Raw genomic sequence first — 20871 nt, 5'->3', positions numbered from 1 at the left:
TATATATTCCTATAAAAAGAGATTCAAAATTGTTCATATACGGAACATTACCTAAGAAGTGAATGACAGATTGTCAAAATAATTGCATGGGAAACAAAAAAAAAAAACATAAATAAAAATAAGTTTACATGTAGATAATAAGTAAACCATCACTCTAAGAAAAAAACCAGAGCTGCAAAAAACTAAAACCAATAAGGCTCTTTCATTTGTCTCAATACAAAAAAATTACTGAAAAGAATTGGAGATCCTCAAGACCATTACCATATGCAGGAACTTCCAGCTATTGGAAAAAAAATGAAGGAAACTGCAGAGTGCAATTCACAGAGGTAACCTGGGATTTATTGGTGGATTTGTTTAAAAATTTCTGAGAGCAGACTGGAAAGGCATAGGGGCTGGTCAGCTCATGTGTGGGCATTTAGAGCAGTGTGAGGCATGTTTCTGAGACCACTGCAGGGAAGAAAAGCAGAAATCACTGGGACAATCTCTTTGCTGGCTGTAGAGTTTTTGTCAGTCAGTTCCCTGGGGCTGGGGGAGCTGTCACAGGGCAGGGAGGGCCAGGGCTGGCAGTGGCCACTCAGGGATGGCTTTGGCCTGTGTCCCTCCAAGCAGCCACTGCCCAAGCAGCTGCGCTGCCCCCGGGCTCTCCTCCCAGCCTGCTGGGCTTTGTTGGGTGGCACAGCCTGTGCCAAGGGGCGGCAAGGTGCCTGCAGGCCCCAGCTCTGGGGGAAACGGAGAACGTCCAGCCCGCATCCACTGTGCTGCCAGCTCAGCAGTGCAGCACAGCACGGGCTCACGCTCCACATTGCTCCCACAGAAGTTCTTGGCAAGTCAGACACAAACGCCCAGAATCCATGGAACACCCCAAGAATTATCTGCCCCCAGGATGTGCGCAGCTCCTGCATGATTGGCACAGTAGTGACACTGTTCACTGTGCCAATTTCCATGGTGCTGTGCTATGTTGGGTTCCAGTGGTGGAAGGAAAAGAAACAGTAAGGTGTGCTCACCTCTACCTCACACAGCTTCCTTTAAATGCTTCTCATAGGCAGGAAACATTCCCAGTGAGGATGCAGTGGAGTTGTGGCCAGTCCATGGTTGTCCAAAGAACGGTGGGGAGGGTTCTGCTGCTGCCCAGAGCTTTCATTGGCCTCTTAATTGCTGGGCCTTGTCCTGGGGGGCCCGCTGGGCCTGCAGCCAGTGCTGGCTCCCACTGAGGCTGCCTGGCCAAGAGCAGCCCCAGGGGCACAGGGCAGAGGCACAGCACGGTGGGGAGCAGAAAGAGCAGGGACGAGATTGCCCTTGAAAGGCAGAGGCGCTCTGGGGCCCGCTCCTGCCCAGGGAGCCTGCCCAGAGCCGTGCCCTGCTCGCCGGGGCCTTGAGGGACAGCTGTGCAGCTGGGTCAAGCTGTGCCAGCAGCTCCAGCCGTGCTGGGGAGCCTTGCCAGCTCTGGGCCCAGCTGTGCAGGAGGTTCCCTGTGTGCCACTGGCAGCTGGGGCCTCAGCCACCTCCTCTCTCCGCAGTCACACCTCTCAACAGTAGCTGAAGGACAGTGACAGGATCTCACGCCCAGATACCTTGAGCAGCTCCTCCAGCAGTGGTGAGGACCTGGGTAGCACCAACAAAAGCTCTCAGAAGGCAACTCCAGAACAGTTGCCATATAGGAGGAAGCAGCCGATCCCTGTGGAGATCCCAGTACCACCTCCACTCCCTGCAGGAATCCCTGAGCCTCCTCCACTCCCTGCAGGAATCTCTGAGCCTCCTCCACTCCCTGCAGGAGTCCCTGAGCCTACTCCACTCCCTGCAGGAATCCCTGAGCCTCCTCTAGTCCCCACAGAGATCACCAATATGCCTTCACCCCCCTCCGGTCCATCCCAATCTGTGCGGCGACCCCAAAACCAGTTCAGCAGCTTCCGTACCCAGCTGAGACGACCACATCCCCCGCCTCCCAAAATCATCTGACCTGTCTTCCAAATGACACTGAAGGTGCTTTTGTCCCCCACCCCATGTCCACATTACAGAGCCTTGCCCAGCTTTTTTGTTGCAATAAAGAGATGAAGCTGTAACCTCACTGTCCAGGTGGTAGCAGCAGCAAAGCCCACCCAGCAGCAGCACAGGCTTAGCTCCATGCCCAGGAGCAGCCATGGATGCCCACTGTGTGGGCAGGCAGGAGCCAGGCAGGGGCTGCTGTGACCAGCGGCGGGGCCCCCAGGGCTGGGGGAGCTCATGCTGAGCATCCATGGGCTGAGGGCACATTTCCTTCACTGGCATCATCTGGGTCTGGGCCCCATGAGGCACACCAGGATGTTTTGGGGTCCCTGTTGAGGGGTGCAGGGATCCCTCATGAATCACAAAGGAGTATTGATGGCTGCTTCTAACGCGTGCAGGGACCCCTCATGAGGTGTGCAGCGGGGTTACATTTGAGGTGGCTTTTTACTTTTCTCATCACAGCAAAGGGTCACTTGGCTGAGGTTTTGCAAAGCTGGGAGAAAGCCTCTTGCAAAGCCTTGGGCCCGGCCTGCAGGCACAGCGGGCGGGCAGAGCCCATCCCCTGGGGCCAGGCCGGGCTGCTCAGGCCAGGCCGGGCCAGGCCGGGCCCGGCAGGCAACGGCCGCGGCCCTGGGCTCTGATGAGGCTGCTGAACTCCGCCCTGGTCCTGTGCTGCAGCCCAACACATTTACAGTCAGGGCCCTGCCTGGGCCCACAGGAGGCACCCGGGGTTGCAACTGAGGCCGTGCCTTCTCCCACTCAAGGGAGCTGGTTCTGTTCCTTTGGAGGATCCAGAGACTTGTACTTCGGCCTGATGGTGCAAAGATCCCCCCAGCATCCCTGAGCTTGCAGAAATAAAGGCTTTGTGCTCATTAATATGAAAAGCTGCATGGGTGGCCTGCAGCTAATGTTCTTTTGTTGCCTGGACCCCAGTCAGTGCTCGAGTTTAAATGAATGACCCAGCCTGAAGCTGGCCTTAAGACTGATTTGATGAGAGGGAGTGAAGCTCTGTTGACTGCAAATTCTCCAGGAAAAAAGTACAGGAACTTGGATAATGCTGGTGACAAAAGCAGAGTGCAGAGTTGAACCTGTGAGGCCACCTCAATGCCTCCTCCCCCAACCCTTTTATTTTTATTTTGTTTAATATTCTGAGTGCCAACTTTTGCATGAAATGGGCCCTCAGCAAGGAGCTGCTGGGCCTCCTGGCTGTGTCCATTTGTGCTCCCAGTGCTTCTGGTCTGGTTGGGCTGCTGTGATAAATAGGTGTGATTCATGCTGATGGAAATTGAAACAGTAATCAATATTGATACAGTAATTAATATTTAGGAATAATAAAATAGTAAAAGTTGTAGTGCCAGAGAAGAGAGGGAGAGGAGGGGCTCCACTACCCCCCTCCCGGCAGATGTTCACAAGGACAGGAGGAAAGAAGCTGAAGATACAGTTTCTAAAAATGAGCAGAAAGGAAGCAAAACCTGGTTGGGTCCTAGAAATTGCTAATTATAAGGGATTTATTGCCTTGTTATATAGATATAGTGATATGTTATTCTTGGCTTATACTGTACTGGCTTGATGCGCATGTGTAACCCAAAGATGAATTAAAGGACAAAGAAGAAGACTACAGAGCCTTCATCAGTGATGACCCCCAAAGACTTGTGCGACCACCAAACCGAGTAGTGGCGCATGCGTGGTAAAAGTGGTAATGAAAGCAGAGATAGAGATATGACAAACCAAAAATGGGAGGAGATGGTATTGACACATGGCATATAAGGGGTGATTTTCTCTTGGCAAGCTTGTATGTGATGTGGCAAGGGTCCAAGAGCCCTGCACTCCGTACCCCGCAGTTAACTTTTGCTTATGCACTATTATTGGAACCAAATTATCCCTTATTTTAATCAAATTATATTGTATCCAATTTTATATTTTTTTATTTAACTATTCAATTGAAATTGTTACTATTTTTAATATTGTTTGGTTATTTTATGATGGGATAATTGGGTAAACATAACAGCTGGGACACTTGTCCATCATGCCTACGTGTCTGTTTCCTGTCATTCCAATGCACAGCCCTTTCCCGCTGCTTGTCATTTAAATACTGTAATTATTTTATTGGATAACTTACACCTTGTTATAAATGTGAAGCTTGACTAGGCCAATATTCAAGCAGCAATCAATTTATTAAATAATATGGTAAAGTATGAGCAATACAGTGGTAGGTACAGTGGGGGAAGTTTTCCCTCCCACTGCACACCGATAGTTGAGGCTTACAGGTATTTAAAAGGGGTATTCATAAGCTTTCTCAAGAGTTTCTATTCCAATTTTTACTCATCAGCAGTTTTTATTCCCAATTTTGTGTCACAATTCTATACACTATTGTGATTTAGTTTTACTCAGGATGTATCCCAGAAAAAGAGTGTCCCAGGTGGTGGTGGTCCGGTTTCCGAAATAAGGAAGAAGTATCCCATCTGGTGAGGTCCAGGTCTCCAGATGTGTGTCCAACTTTTAATTGCAAGGACTATAAATCTCATCACAGTGATGTCCAGCTTCCCTTGGTCAAAACTATTAATCCTTGAGTTGATGTTCATCTTCTTTTCTCAAGCTGCTTTTCTCTGTTTTGTTAAGGCCTGAGATAAGCATACTTCCTTTTTATATATTCTAAAGCTGTAGTTTCCAAGATCCTTACAACAAGCAATATTCTAAAATTATACTTAATTTATGCTAAAATTAAAAGGTTAATATTGCAAAACTCTTTAAGGCTTAGCTACAAGCAGAAAGTTCCTGTCAAACAGGAACATCCATAATGCTTTAATTCAAATGCTCCTAAATCAACTTAAGACTAATAAAGGTTAATTGCGAGCAAAAGATAGGTTCAAAGGCCTTTTCCCATGCTTTACTTTCCTCAGTTATTGTTAGAATTTGTCTTTATAACTGTCCCATGGTTGGTTTCCCCACATATCACAATGACAAATACATACGTTGCCTGTATGTACCTGACACATAACACAGCTTGGTATTTCACAATCCTGCACTTCATGATATTAAATTGTGTTAATCAGACTTTGTCCCATCATGAGTTTCTGGAACACATTTCCAAGCCTTCCAGCTGTAGCCCAAGGGAAGCTGTTTCTGTCTTGCATCACCAAATTGGCAGGGTTTTTGCAAAGACAGCCCTTTAGAAAGGACTTGTGTGAGCATTAACATCTAAGGGGCTGCTTTCAAAGACAGACCCAAACCCCATAAACAAACAGCAAACCTACCAAACAACATATTTTGAAAAGTACTTTATTTGTAGCTCTTGTTCTTAATGTTTTCCAGTTGGCCACCTTTTCCACTGCAGTGTCTTTCTTTGGACAGAAAAGCCCCCTTGCAGGATGATGTGACTTAACAAGGAAAACAGAACTCACACACAATGGATTTATTAGAGCTAAACATGGAGGTTCCCATGATCACAGTCATAATCATTGATTTTCAGTTTATTTTGGTTTCAGATAGTTTTCAGAAGGGTGAGAGCAGTATCTCAGATCCCCTGGGTGCGTTGGTGCCATAGCCACTTATTATCTCTTCTTTCTTATTATCTGTCCTTTCTGTAGTCCTGTAGTTCCTCTGCCCATTTGTTGCTCTTGGATCTCTACCTCCTTCACCTGATTTTTATCTGTTTCTGGATTTGTGAGGATTTTTTGTTGGTTTTGATTTTTTTTCTTGGTGGATGTTTTGTTTGCCTGTTCTATTTGTTCACAGTTTTGCTATTGGTTTTTGGGTTTTTTTAATCCCCTTAACAGCAAAAATCAGCTTGTGATTTGTATTGTGAAGTTTTGATACACAGGTGTTAGACATAAAGGTTGTTTTTGTTTTTAAAGTCATCTCAGACCTGCAAGGCCCTGTGTCTTTGAAAACTGTGTGCTCTTGAAGCGATACGCAAAATAATTAGACTCCACAGTCTGATGAAGTTATGAAGTGGGTATGTATTGTCAGCAGCCGACACAAGCGAGATAGCTCTTGTGAAAACTTGTGCCCTGAGCCTCGGTCTGACCCACATCTTCATTCTCCAAGATGTTCCATGTTCATTACATTGCACAACCTTGCCATGCATATTCAACACCTGGCCCCTGCTGTCCTTGCCTCACATGGTAATCAGATCCAGGTCCTTCTGGGCATGCATTGTTTGCTGTGGTGTTCGCACAGGGGTCTCTTAGTGATCTCTGAGGGGGAAGACTGTGGTCTTCCTCATGACTGAACTTTGGAACTTTTCTCCTTTGTGTGTGCGCTTTGGTCCCTTGGTGGGGATGCAATCTGGGGGTATAGCTAAGGCCATGAGGTCACAGTTGGCTCTGAGGTCACAGAGTGGCCAGAGCTGGTGGTTGCACAGCAGCACAAGGAGCGAGCAGTCAGTGCTTGAGCACAACTGTTGCGGCAGCAGCAGCGGCGCTGGCAGCAGTGGTGCTGACATTGGGACAGCGGTGTCAGGACAGCGGTGGCAGCAAGAGCTGCGGGACTGGCAGAGGGCAAGGCAGCATGGCCCTTGCTCTGCGTCTCTTCCTCCTGCTCCTCCTGGCCGTGGCCCTGCCTGCCAGGGCTGCCCAGGCTGCTCCGCTGCAAGCGCGGCGAGCAGGTGAGCCGGCAGCCTGGCTCCCCTTTCGCGGGACAGCGCTCCCTGCTCCCCGGGAAGCGCTGGGGATGGTTTTCCCCAGGCCTTGAGGGAGGGTTTCCTCTGGGGGAGGGAGAGAGCCTCCAAGGGCCCTGGGCTGGCCCTGTTTCCTCTCCAGGGATGTGTCACAGGGCCTGCAAGGAGGATGGCGAGTGACCAGGAGCCTGCCCAGAGCTCCCCAGGCCCCTGTGCAGCTCTGGCCTTGTCCATTCATATCTGGTTCCCGTGGCCCTTCCTGACCCCCTTGCAGTGCCCAGTTCCCTAAGGCAGAGGGGGATCCCAGCACACCATGGAAATGGGTCTGTTTGTGCTCCATTCTAGATTGGGATGGCGTCATAGATTATCTGGATGCCCTATCGGATGATGGCTTGAAATCCCTGGAGAATGCTGGTGGTAAGTTCTCTCTTTGCCTTTCCTGACAAAATTATCCATGTCCATGTGCGAAGAGGTCACTCATGAACACTTTAGGTTAACATCATTTCAGGGTTGAAAGAATCTAATAACCTTTCCCTGCTCCCTTCTGGAGCCTGAGCAATCCCACTCTGGAGGCCCTGGGGGGCATCTCCTAAGTTACACCCCATTGGCTCCCTCCACTTCTTATGTTCCTGAGCCATTGCCACTCATTTCCTTGATTGGCCCTTTGTAGTGCCCTGAGACCAACGTCAGGCCTCGGGCCCCGAGAGAGAGAAAGCTGGACCCACTGTGTGTTTGTTTCTGGGACCTGAATATTTCACCGCCTGGCTGAATTAAACATCCGCGGATATTTTTCAAAGGCCCTTTTTTGCTTCTTTACCTTGCACTTTACTAGCAGCAATGCAGACTGCAAAATCCCCCAGGATCGCTGTCATTGATAAAAAGAATCATTTATCTATGCAACCTCCTCCCGTGTGCAATGCCAGTGTGTCCTTCCATGTGCTCTGTGCAGCCACAGAGAAGAGCAGAGAGGGAAGGGGCTGGGACCAGGGCTGCGCCCCGGGGCTGAGCCTTTCTCAGCTCCTTTGCCGGCCCCAGGGAGCCTGAGCTGCTTCTGCTGCCACTGCCAAGCCCTGGCCCTGCCTGCGGCTGGGTTTGGAGCTGCTGGCAGCTCCAGGGAGTCCTTTCTGCCCTGACTGCCCCACAAGGGGCTCCTTCCATTCCAGTGTGGGGCCACTGCAGGCATGAGGTGCCCCTGACTCTGCTCCTGAGTGGAAGGCAGAGCTGAGGGAGTGCCTTGGAGGGCACCAATCACCCAGGTGCCCTCACTGCCACTCCGGCAAGAAGTAGAAATGGAAAAACTTTCTATTAAGATCCTCCTAGTTGGATGGACCAAGGGACAGGAGACAAGAAATCCCTGGAGGCAGCCAAACTTCTGGACATGATGCTGAGTGACCTGGAGAGGCGCCGTGGTGGGTGCATTTCCCTCAGTCTTGTTCTGGGGCTCAGCAGCTGGGGGCTTTGGCTGCACATCGGGACACGCCGTGCCCGGCACAGTAGGAAGGGATCCATGGCAGCCTCGCTGCCCCGTTGCTGCTTCCACGCCCTGCAGGGCTGTTTGCCAGCCTGGCCTGGCTGCAGCTTCTCCCCAGCCTCTGCAGGATGGCATTTGGCATCTGCTGACAGGCAGACCAAACTGCACCATGGTCCATGTATGCCCTGAGATCCCCTGCAATTGCCTGGACCATGGGGAGATCAGGAATGACAGCAGTTTAGAGAACGGCGAACCCTGGCCAATCCCAAAAGTTTTTACGATTTCTTGCTCATTATCCATCAATTTGACCACTATTGCCTCCTGAAAATGCCACCTCCCACAAAGGGGAACATACCCACCTAATTTAGCTGTCTCTTTTTCTTTCTCCAGAGATGAACCGAAAGGCTGTGCTGAAAACAGCACTTTCTGGAGGAAGCAGGGGCTCATTGGCAGCCTCTGCTGCAGGAAGGGAGGTGATGCCCAGCACAGTCACAGGAGGTAATTGCTAGGCCTCTGGGCCTGAGCCCTGCTGAGGCTTGAGCTGCCATCTTGGCTGTGCGTCAGTGCCTGCCCTCCAGGGATGTCAGACAGGCCCTGCAAAGAGGGTGCAGAGTGACCAGGAGCCAGCCCAGAGCTCCCCAGGCCCCTGTGCAGTTTGGCCTTGTCCATTCACATCCGGCTCCCACAGCCTTACCCGATCACCTTGCAGTGCACAGTTCCCAAAGGCAGAGGGACATCCCAGGACACCATGAAAATGGGTCTGGTCTGTGCTCCCTTCTAGATGAGAATGCTGGAATGGCTTTGCCAGCAGCTGGGATGGAAGATGGTTTGGAACCCATGGGAGCTTCTGCAGGTAAGTTCTGAGAGAATAATCATTGACAACCTGGCAGGAACTGTGTGACAGAAGCTTCTGTGGCTCTTGAGTTACAGGTGTGTCTGCAGGGAGGATCTTCCCAGGTCCTTTGGTGGATGTTGCACACAAGCCCAGCTCCCATCGTAGGGGTGAGTAGTGTGTCCCTGCTGACCCCACATGCTGAGCCCTGCTTCCGTGGGATCTATTCCTGGTGAAATGGAAATATTTTCTCCTAAGGTCCTCTGAGAGGGAAGAACAAAGCTACAAAACAGAATGTGCCCCTGGAGGAATCCAAACAACTGGACCAAATCCTGATTGACCGGGAGAGGCAGCGTGGTGGGTGCATTTCCCTCAGCCTTGTCCTGGGGCTCAGCAGCTGGTGGCTTTGCTTGCACATCTGGACACGTCATGCCCAGCACAGCGGGAAGGGATCCATGGCAGCCTCGCTGCCCCGCTGCTGCTTCCACGCCCTGCAGGGCTGTTTGCCAGCCTGGCCTGGCTGCAGCTTCTCCCCAGCCTCTGCAGGATGGCATTTGGCATCGGTTAACAGGCAGCCCAACCTGCATCATGAGCCTGAAATTCCCTGGAATTTCCTGATCTCTGGGCAGATCCGGTGGGGCAGATATTTGGAGGAGGGAGGGCCCTGTTGCAGCCCCAAGAGCCTTGGCCTTTCCCTGATCCTTATCCATGTCTTTCACAAGTGGTACCTCCTGAAGATGCCACCTCCCCAGTGGGCAATGGCTCCACCTGATCTGGCTGTTCCTTTTCCTTTCTAAAGAGATGGACCAAAAGTCTTTCCGGAAGGCAGTACATCCTGGAGGACGCAATGTACCCGTGCTAGCCACTGATACAGGAAGTGAGGAGATGCCAGACAGTGCCACAGAAGGTGATTGCTGTGCCAGGCTCAGCCCGGATGAGCAGTCCTGCTGGGGTCCCTCTGTGTGGGACATGTCCTGAAACCTGGGAGAGACTGCATGGGGTGCCCATGGTGGGGAAAGGGCAGAGGGGGAGGGCAAGGCTCCAGTGTGTCCTGAGAGGGCCTGGCTGTGTGTCCCTGGGCAGGGGGAGCTGTCATGGGGCAGGGAGGGCCAGGGCTGGCAGGGGCTGCTCAGGGATGGCTTTGGCCCGTGTCCCTCCAAGCAGCCACTGCCCAAGCAGCTGCGCTGTCCCCGGGCTCTCCTCCTGGCCTGCTGGGCTTTGTTGGGTGGCACAGCCTGTGCCAAGGGGCGGCAAGGTGCCTGCAGGCCCCAGCTCTGGGGGAAACGGAGAACGTCCTGCCCGCATCCACCGTGCTGCCAGCTCAGCAGTGCAGCACAGCACGGGCTCACGCATCCCATTGCTCCCACAGACGTTGTCACTGAAGCAGGAATATATGGCCCGGATCCAGTGCGCCTCCCAAGAATTGTCTGCCCCCAGGATGTGCGCAGGAAATGCATGATAGGCACAGTGGTGATAGTGTTCACTGTGCCACTTGTGCTGCTAGGCTGCTATCTTGGCATTCGCAAGCTGTATGAGATCAGACGGTCAGTTGCTGATTTTTCTCTATGGTTTTCTTATAACTGTGCTCCATAGCATTGGTAGCCTGACTCATAGTCATGCTGCTGTGGAGCTGTGGCCAGTCCATGGTTGTCCAAAGAACTCTGCTGAGGGTTCTGCTGCTGCCCAGAGCTTTCCTTGGCCTCCTCATTGCTGGGCCTTGTCCTGGGGGCCCCACTGGGGCTGCAGCCAGTGCTGGCTCCCACTGAGGCTGCCTGGCCAAGGGAAACCCCAGGGCCACAGGGCAGAGGCACAGCAAGTTCTCAGCAGTGTTTGGGCAGCACAGTTCAGGACAGGACAGTGCTTATTTAGTAGCTCATGTAAACTTTCATGGCAACAGTGGTGTTGGAGGACAAGCAAATGTGCTCCAGTTCTGTGTTAAAATGTGGTTTTCTTTATGAAATTCATTCACTGTTTTAAAACTTAGTTTAAAATATAACTTCTTTTCCAGTGCTTTATACCGTTATTTGGTATAATGAATTATGGCCTAATTATCCCATGGCTGAATTAGAAGACTGTAAGTACTATAAAATGGAATCATTTTTCTGCTCTTATGTCTTTCACAGACTTATGAAACTTTTGGTAGTGTTAATTAACCAACAGAAGAGTTTTTCTCTGCTTTTAATTCAAACAAGCAGCAGAGCTGGAACCTGTTGAGCAGAGTCACTTCACTTCATAGCTAAAGCAAACTGCCAGGGTCCTTTATGGAACAATCTAAAATCTATATTATATGTATAGACTCCTGTCTAGTGACTGATAGGAATGAGGGATTTGGACTCTTTGGGATGTACTCACCAGCAGTGCATTGGCTCTCCAAAGCTCAGTCTGTAATAATCAATCTTTTTCAGAAGAGAATGTTCAGTTTCTTCCTGGCACTCACTCTTGCACTCATACTCAAAACCACTTCTTGAAATTTACAACGGCTCTTTATGCTCCCTTAGACGACTTTTCTCTGTTTCTCCAGAGATGCCGATGAAAACCGGGATGATTGCATTAAAAAAGCTGCAAAGCAGATCCTGGAGAAGAGGGCATACATCTGCTCCCACCCTCTGGACAGGACCTTCTGATCCCTCCCTGACAGCAGGTACTCATGACTGTCAGTCAGGGAGGAATTTGCTTCAATTCCAGAATTTGTCAGCTAAATGCATCTGTTAATTAATGCATTTAATAAATGTAATTGTAAAAAATAAAAATTCTTTCTAAACAAGTACTTCAAAGGATAAGGATAAATAAAGTGATTTAATTTAAAGCTGAAATTATTTTGTCAGATAGATAGATTGGTAGATATATAGGAAGATAGGTAGATACTTAGCTAGATAGCTAGATAACTAAGATAGGCTTAGATAGATAGATAGATAGATAGATAGATAGATAGATAGATAGATAGATAGATAGATATACATGTCTTTTCCTCTTGGAGCTGGATAAAGAAAGGGAGGGGAGGTTTGGATGGGGAAATGTTTCTTCCCAGGGAAGGGACTGTGTGGTTTCTCAGTATCTTTTCACTTCAGTGAGCTCCTCATTCCCTGAGCAAGTCTGAAAGACTTGGGCAATCAGAACAGTTCTGCTTTGGAGGCCCCTCCAGCTCTCTTGTCCAGCAGCGCCACCAGGACACTGAGTCCCCAGTGTCCAGGGAGCTTCTGCTGTCACCCTGAGGGACACCATTGGTCACTGACGTCCATCGGGCCTCTGAACCATTGACCACAACCCCCTGGATATGACCAGCCAGGCAATTGCTCATTCTCCAAACTGTGCCTCCATCAGATCCATAGCTCACCAAAGGAGGGACAAGGATGCTGGGCAGGGCTGATGTGTCCAGGGCATGGCAGAAGTCCAAAGTGGTGGCATCTCTAGCTCTTCCCTTGTGCACTGGGGTGTAACTTCGCGGCTGTGGTCACAGGCAATATGTTCTCTGGCCAGCTCACTGCCTGAGTCCCATGGACAGTCACAAGAGAGGCTGCCCCTGGATCCCTACAGGGACCTTCCCGGCTGGCGGTGCGTACAGGGGCTCGCAGCTCCCTGCAGCCGACACCTGTGGCACGGGTGACACAGCAGCAACCCAGTACAAGGGACCGAGGCGAAGGAACCGAGAGAGAGATCACTTGTTTGAGTTCTAAGGAAGGTTTGTGCCCCCAGAGGAGTCAGGGACAACTGACAATAACTGATTTTTAAGGAAGAGAGAGAGGAAGGGGAGGACAGAACCTTTTACCAAGGGGAAGGCATTGGGGAAGGAGTGCAGGGCAAGGGCTATCCAATAGAAACCAACAAGGGGAAGGAGCAAACCTTGAAATCCAATCTTGCTTTGAGGAGGGGATGAACGACAGTGTACACACCAGAACAAAAGGCTGTGCTTTGTTGGACAGGGGCATTGACATATACTTGGTGAATAAACAACTCAGGACTGAACCACCAGAGAAACCAAGTGGGATACGTGGAATGAAGCATTACAGACGTATAACAAGGAATGTTTAAGACTTACTACAGAAGAACAAACTGTAAAATAGACTACCACACTGGGGTGTTGCGGTGTGTCTCTATTGTGTTTTCAATTGCAATTCAGGTTCAATGGTCAGTTCTATAATCCACCCCACCCCCCCCCCCCAGTCTCTTGTATTGTTATAGCATATTTTATCCTTAATGGATTGTTCCTTTGCACCTCCCTCATTGGTTTTGCCCTGATATTCCATCCTCCAAAAGACCTGCCCTTTGTTCCTGAATGTTACCTGTTCCTTCTCCCAGGAGGAACATGTTCAGTCCCTCCTCATACCTGCCCCTTTCTCCAGAAACTTCCCTGTCATTTTTGTATCCCTTGAGGTCTCATTGGTTTGTTTACCCTCTTCCCCTCCCCTGTAATTCCCAATTGGTTTAAACACTGTATTCCCTGCCTTATGCTTCTCCCCAGGTTTCTCCCACTTGGTTAAAGTTCTGTACCCTCCTCTTGTACCTCCCCTTGTTGAAAACCCCTTCTAGAGCCTGGACTTGTGTCTTTCTGTGCCTGAACTTCCTGGACATAAATGCCTTTGGGAGTCATACAGAAGACCTCTCCTTGTTCCTTGTCCCTGCCCTTGAAGCATTCCACTTGTGCCATAGAGCAGTTGTGCCCTACAGCTGCACCCCAAATTGTGTGGCTTTTTGGGGGCAGCCCCCTCCTGGTGACAGTGCTGGGAGCAGCCCAGGCTGAAGAACTCTGGCACCACATCACTGAAGCAGCCACTCCATCATGGAAGGGCTCTGGCTTGGTCAGGCCGCACAGACCCACCCTGTGCTCCTCAAGGGTTTTTTTGGCATATCCATGCATTGAAGAGGTTGGGTGGGTTTTCCCCCTCTTTTATTGGCTGTGTCCTTTGAGGACCACAAGAGGAAGCAGTGCCTTAAATTGCACATGAAGAGCAAATGGTGAAGTAAAAGTTCGCCTTTCCTATGAAGCCGAAGGACTGTGTTAGCCATGGCCTCCCCAAGGTGCCAAATTTCCAGCTGGGAAGCTGCTGACAGGAGGGAATGTGGCACTTGTGTCCAGCCAGAGATCACTCATTCCTCAGCATGCTGGGCTGTGGCTGACAGTGCCTGAGTAGCCCAGAAATCATTGGATGTGATTTCCTGTGCCAGTGCCCAGAACACAGAGCAGTGAGCTCAGCTTGGGGAGGCAAGGCCGGCCCTTGGACACAACAGCCAGGCAAGCATGAGCTCCCTCCTAGAGAAGGAAAATTCCAGCCATGAGGTCCATCCCCAAGCAGGCCATGAGGTCATAGCAGGATTGTGAGGTCACAGCAGGCTCTGGGGTCACAGAGCCGTGTGGTTCTACAGCATCACAATGTCCAACCCCCGGTGCCCGGCACAGCGGGAGGGCATCCATGGAAACCTCACTGCCTTGCTGCTGCTTCCACGCCCTGCAGGGCTGTTTTCTGGCCTGGCCTGGCTGCAGCTTCTCCCCAGCCTCTGCAGGAAGGCATTTGGCATCAGCTGGCAGGGAGCCCAAGCTGAAGCATGGGCTTAAGATTTGGTGGGGCTGCAGCCAGTTCTGGCTCCCACTGAGGCTTCCTGGCCAAAAACAGGGCAGAGGCAAAGCAAAATGTGGAGGAGAAAGAGCAGGGACGAGATTGCCCTTGAAAGGCAGAGGCGCTCTGGGGCCCGCTCCTGCCCAGGGAGCCTGCCCAGAGCCGTGCCCTGCTCGCCAGGGCCTTGAGGGACAGCTGTGCAGCTGGGCCAAGCTGTGCCAGCAGCTCCAGCCGTGCTGGGGAGCCTTGCCAGCTCTGGGCCCTGCTGTGCAGGAGGGTCCCTATGTGCCACTGGCAGCTGGGGCCTCAGCCACCTCCTCTCTCCACAGGTGCTCCTGTGCATCTTCAGAAGAGAGGCCTAGCAACTCGGGCAAAGAGAACTTGACTTGTTATCCCAGGTCTCCACTTCTGCCCCTATCTGCCCTGCCATGGCTGCAGCACCGTCACAAGGCCTTCTCAAATTCCAAATTGGTTTTGCCCTCCAAAACAGACCCTCTACCCCAGAGTCCCCAAGTCCTGTTTCCCACCCAGGAGTGAAGGTGGGAAGCCCCTGTCTGCCAGGGTAGGGCTTGGCCCACATTTTATATTTCAATAAAGAAATGGAGTTGTCACAGCTCTGTCTAGATGGTAACAGCCGCAAAGGCCACCCCACAGCAGCACAGGCTGAGCTCCATGGCCAGGAGCAGCCGTGGATGCCCACGCTGTGGGCAGGCAGGAGCCAGGCAGGGGCTGCTGTGACCAGTGGCTGCTGTGACCAGCGGCGGGGCCCCCAGGGCTGGGGGAGCCCATGCTGAGCGTCCCTGGGCTGAGGGCACATTTCCTTCGCTGGCATCATCTGGGCCTGTGCCCCATGAGGCAGGCATGGATATTTTGGGGTCCCTGCTGAGGGGTGCAGGGATCCCTCATGAATCACAAAGGAGTATTGATGGCCTCTCCTAAGGTGTGCAGGCATCCCTCATGAGGTGTGCAGTGCGGTTACATTTGAGGGGTTTTTACTCTTCTCATCACAGCAAAGGGTCACTTGGCTGAGGTTTTGCAATGCTGGGAGAAAGCCTCTTGCAAAGCCTTGGGCCCGGCCTGCGGGCACAGCGGGCGGGCAGAGCCCATCCCCTGGGGCCAGGCCGGGCTGCTCAGGCCAGGCCGGGCCGGCTCGGTCCCGGCAGGAAACGGCCGCGGCCTTGGGCTCTGATGAGGCTGCTGAGCTCCGCCCTGGCCCTGTGCTGCAGCCCAACACATTTACAGCCAGGGCCGTGCCCTGGCCCACAGGAGGCACCCGGGGCTGCAACTGAGGTCATGCCTTCTCCCAGTCAAGGGGGCTGGTTCTGTTCCTTTGGAGGATCCAGAGCCTTGTACCTCGGCCTGATGGTGCAAAGATCCCCCCAGCATCCCTGAGCTTGCAGAAATAAAGGCTTTGTGCTCATTAATATGAAAAGCTGCATGGGTGGCCTGCAGCTAATGTTCTTTTGTTGCCTGGACCCCAGTCAGTGCTCGAGTTTAAATGAATGACCCAGTCCAAAGCTGGCCTTAAGACTGATTTGATGAAAGGGAGTGAAGTTCTGTTGACTGCAAATTCTCCAATAAAAAAATACAGGAACTTGGATAATGCTGGTGACAAAAGCAGAATGCAGAATTGAACCTGTGAGGCCACCTCACTTCTGCCTCCTCCCACCCTTTTATTTTTATTTTGTTTAATATTCTGATTGCCAGCTATTGCATGAAATGGACCTTCAGCAAGGAGCTGCTGGGCCTCCTGGCTGTGTCCATTTGTGCTCCCCGTGCTTCTGGTCACTAGGGCCAGCATCTCTGGGGACAGGGGGTCCTGCTCTGGGTGGTATTGGCAACAGCATGTCCCCATCAATAAGCTGGTAGGGCAGCCGTGGAAGGGACAACGGACACTGGCACAGAAATGAGAGATGACAGGTCCAGATTTCCCTGCCTGAGTTATTTGACTGGTATTGCGAAGCTGCAAAATCATCCCTGTGAAGAGAGGTGGTGGCTGGGAAATTGGGAAAACAGTGGGGTATTCATAATTTTTTGTATATGCCCAATTCACCAAAGGCACTTTTAGGAAGTGATTTTTTGAAGGAGTTTTGAAGCCACAATTACATTCAAAAATGGGGAGGGTGCTCTGGAGCTGAATGATCAAAAGTACATCGAGGTATTAAGTTTAACCATACCAGCTATTGAAATTGAGGGGGAAATTGATGAAGAGATACTAAGTCAAGTATTTCCCAGGGTATGGACCTCTGGTGTACCAGGGATGGCGAAAAATGCCTCCTCCATAGTAATTAAGCTTAAGGAAGGGACACAACAAGTCAGAATTAGGCAGTAGCCCCTAAAAAATTAAGACAGGGAAGGAATCAGCCCAATAATTTGAAATTATCTGCGGGTAGCATAATTAAAAGAATGCCAATCTGATTTCAATACTCCCATTTTACCCGTTTGGCAATCTGATGGGTCAGACCGGATAGTACAAGATTTGAGGGCTGTCAATAAAGTAACAGAAGATTTGTATCCTCTGGTAGCCAATCCATATGCTTTATGAACTTGTTGAACACCTGAGCTAATCTGGTTAACCATTTTAGATGCAAAAGATGTCTTCTTTTGCCTCCCTATCCACAAAGTCAGCCAGAAAATTTTTGCATTCGAATGGGAAAGCCCTAAAAGTGGGCACAAAACCCAGCTCATATGGTCCATGTGTCTGAAGGCTTCAAAATTTCCCCTACTCTGTTTGAGGAGCAACTTGCAAAAGATTTGGAGTTTTGGGAAGCTCAATAGGAAGAAGGAAGGCTTTTGTAGTACGTGGATGATCTTCTAGTAGCCACTCGGACGAGGGAAGCATGTCTGGCCTGGACAGTAAGCCTTTTGAATTTCCTAGGACCCCAAGGACACAGAGTATCAAAGAAAAAGGCACAGGCAGTGAAAGAGAAAGTAATCTACCTGGGGTACCAGGTGAGTGCTGGGCAACGGACGTTAGGGCAGGCTCACAAGGAGCCATAAGCCAAACCCCAAAACCCCAGACAATAAAGGAACTCCAAACCTTCTTAGGCATGGCAGGGTGGTGCCGGCTGTGGTTTATAATTATGGACTGCTCGTCAGACTCCTCTATGCTCTTATTGCCAATGGAAACAGAGATCTCAGGTGGACAAAGGAAGGCAAACGGGCCTTTCACCAGCTAAAGAGTGCCTGCATGTCAGCTCCAGCTTTGGGACTTCCAGATGTAAGTGAACCATTCTTTCTGGGTTCCCATGAAAGACAGGGCATTGCCCTGGGAATATTGGCTCAGGACTTGGGTCCATATCAGAGGGCAGTTGCTTACCTCTCCAAGCAGCTAGATGCATCAGCAAAAGGAAGGCCAGGTTGCCTCAGAGCTGTAGCAGCAGTCGTGCTGAATATTCAAGAGGCACGCAAGTTTACCCTGGGACCAAAATGGCTGTGCTAGTGTCCCACACAGTGTCCGCAGTACTGGAAGCAAAGGGTGGCCTCTGGCTTTCACCACAGAAGTTTCTGAAATACCAGGCCATCATGGTAGAGCAAGATGATGTACAGATAGTGGTGACTAATATTGTCAACCCAGCTTCTTTTCTCAGTGGAAATCAAGGAGAAGGAGTACACCACAATTGCCTGGAGACCATTGAAGCTACTTACTCCAGATGCCCAGACTTGAAAGACATTCCGCTGGACGATGCAGAGACCTGGTTCACTGATGGGAGTAGGAGCCACATTGCCAGTGGAAAGCAACATGCTGGATACACAGTGACTGCCTGCAGAGAAGTAATAGAATCCAGGCCCTTACAGACAGGCACCTCTGCACAGAAGGCAGCGATAATTGCCCTGACCCTTGCCTTGGAAATGGCAAAAGGAAAGAGAATAAACATCTATACAGACTCGAGGTATGCATTCAGAGTTGTGCATGCACATGGAGCCATCTGGAACGAGAGGGGACTGCTAACCTCACAAAAAGAAGAGAATGCAGCTGCTGGAAGCAGTTCAGCTGCCTGAAAAGGCGTATTAAGGCACACCAGAGAGTGAGCTCAGAACTGGAAGAAGGAAATGAGCTAGTGGATGGAGAGGCAAATAAAGCAGCAAAAAGTGGAGTAATTATGGACAGATTTCCCTAAAAAGAAAGCCAAAATATAATAGTACTAATCAAAAGAGACATGCAACCACAAGGGGTGGGCTACCATTGAAAGAGAGCCAGTAATCCCTTCCCATTTTTGTGATCACTAGTGAAAGAAGAGCACCAGAAAACACACTGGGGCCTAACTACTTAAAAGCTTTTATGAAGTGTGGCTCCTTTCCCAGAATGACCAAGACTGCCAGTGATACAGAGTGCATCAAAATAAAGTGTTGACTTTTAAGTAGTAGTTTCCACAGGCTTTCTAAAATGCATATCTGATTGAAAGAATCATTGCCAAGAATTTATCTGCCACTATTACTCAGGTAAAGCAACAGTGAGATCCTTGCCTCCAGACTAACGCCAAAAATACCCCCAGGCTGAAACTCGGTCAAATTAAGAGAGGCCATGGGCCTGGACAGCCGTGGCAAATTAACTTTTCAGAACTCCCAAGGAAAGGGGGGTATCTGTATTTATTAGTATTGACAGGTACATCTTCAGGCTAGCCAGAAGCATTCCCCACCAGAACTGCCAAAGCTCAAGAGGTGACCAGGGTATTATTACAAGAAATAATACCATGCTTCAGAGCTCCAGCCACAATATCCTCGGATAGAGGATCACATTTCATTTCCAAAATAGTGCCACCGATTAGTAGCCACCTGGGCATAGATTCATAGATTGAGAACTTCACACTCCATACCACCCGCAATCAAGCAGCCAGGTGGAGAAAATGAATCATTTGATTAAGCAGCAGATTGTAAGACTGGGGCAGGATGTTAATCTACTCTGGCCCCAAGCTCTTCCACTGGCACTATTGCGAATTCAGACTAAACCACGAGCTAAAGAAAAGCTGAGTCCTTTTGAAATGCTTTATGGAAAACCATATGGAATACGAAAGAGAATGTCCACCCACATTGGAGAGAGAACCCTGGCCACCTGCATGGTGGCTTTAAGCAAACAGCTCAGAGAAATTGAGAAACACGTGTCTAGAACTCGGAGCAAAGAGCTAGACAGACCAGTACATAACATACAGTCGAGAGATTATGTATATGTTAAGCCTCTTGCAGAAAAGACTTTGGATGCACAGTGGGAGAGATCACTGCAAGTGCTTCTCACCACCTTCACTGCAATCCAGATCAAGGAGCAGAATGCCTGGATCCATCACTCTCGAGTGAAGAAAGCCCCAGGAGCCCCTTAGAGAGGGACATCAAGAAACAATGAACTGAGATTAAAACTTACTCAGGCAAAATGAGTATATTGCAGCCAGGGGTTGTTTGTCATTTCAATTACAGAATTGATTTGTATGTAATTATAACTGGAGTCTTAGAATTAGAGAGTACCTCTATCCAAAGCAATGCCTTGGTCCCAAGCTTTCAATCTGTATACTGGATCCATGGGAGAACTTTCTGAGATAAAAGAGCTAAACCTATCCACTGCAGTAATTCATGAAGATCAGGTATATGAGGAGCAAGAGTGGCAAGAACGAGAACTGTGGACACTTCAGGAGATCAAGAGAGAAGAAATCAAAATAGAGTGCTAGGTAGTCAATGAGACAGCTTATGAGAAACCAGATGAAATTAGTGTCTCAACCTCCCCATATACAGGCACCAAGAAGTTTGTGATAGCCCAAGTGAATCAGACTGTTGGTGTAATTTCTCCTTGATACAGCCTGTAGAAGTGACCTGCCTTTAAGCTCGAGATGCTATCAAACTCTCATTTAAATTTTAAATAGACACTGCAATTTTACAACAGCAGAACCTTACACAACCCACACTAGTAATCAAATGGTACAGACCCAACCCAAACTTAAACCTGAAGTGTATGAAATAGGCCCATACATAGTGAGGAATGTGGGTGAACAACGCCTGTTGTCCAATCCAGAACGGTCTCTCAAACGTGTAGAGTTGCTTGTGCAAATTAACATCTCAAAAATCCAACCAGCCTGCTCCCCTTTCCTAAGAACATCCTTTGAGGGCTGCACTACGTGGTTACAAAGACAGATATACCTCAGGAGCAGAATAAGAAATTATATAACTGGGATGTTAGGGAATGGATTGAGAGTTTTAAATGAAATTGATTCAGAAATACTGATGAATAAGCTGGCCACTGCAGCAGGTGACCTAGCAAAATTGAAGCGGCTTTTACAGTCATCTCTATTGGCTTTGGGAACTAGCCAGTGGCAGATTTCCAAAGTACTGACTGCCAAAGTGGGAAACGGTCAGGGGCCAAGACCACAGGGTAATATTAGAAGCACTTGGTACAGTTGGAAATAATGTGTCTTTAGCTTTCAGTTGTATA

The sequence above is a fragment of the Ammospiza caudacuta genome, chromosome 12 (genome assembly GCF_027887145.1).
Source record: "Ammospiza caudacuta isolate bAmmCau1 chromosome 12, bAmmCau1.pri, whole genome shotgun sequence".
NCBI lineage: Eukaryota > Metazoa > Chordata > Aves > Passeriformes > Passerellidae > Ammospiza > Ammospiza caudacuta.
Note: the sequence above shows the minus strand (reverse complement) of the source record.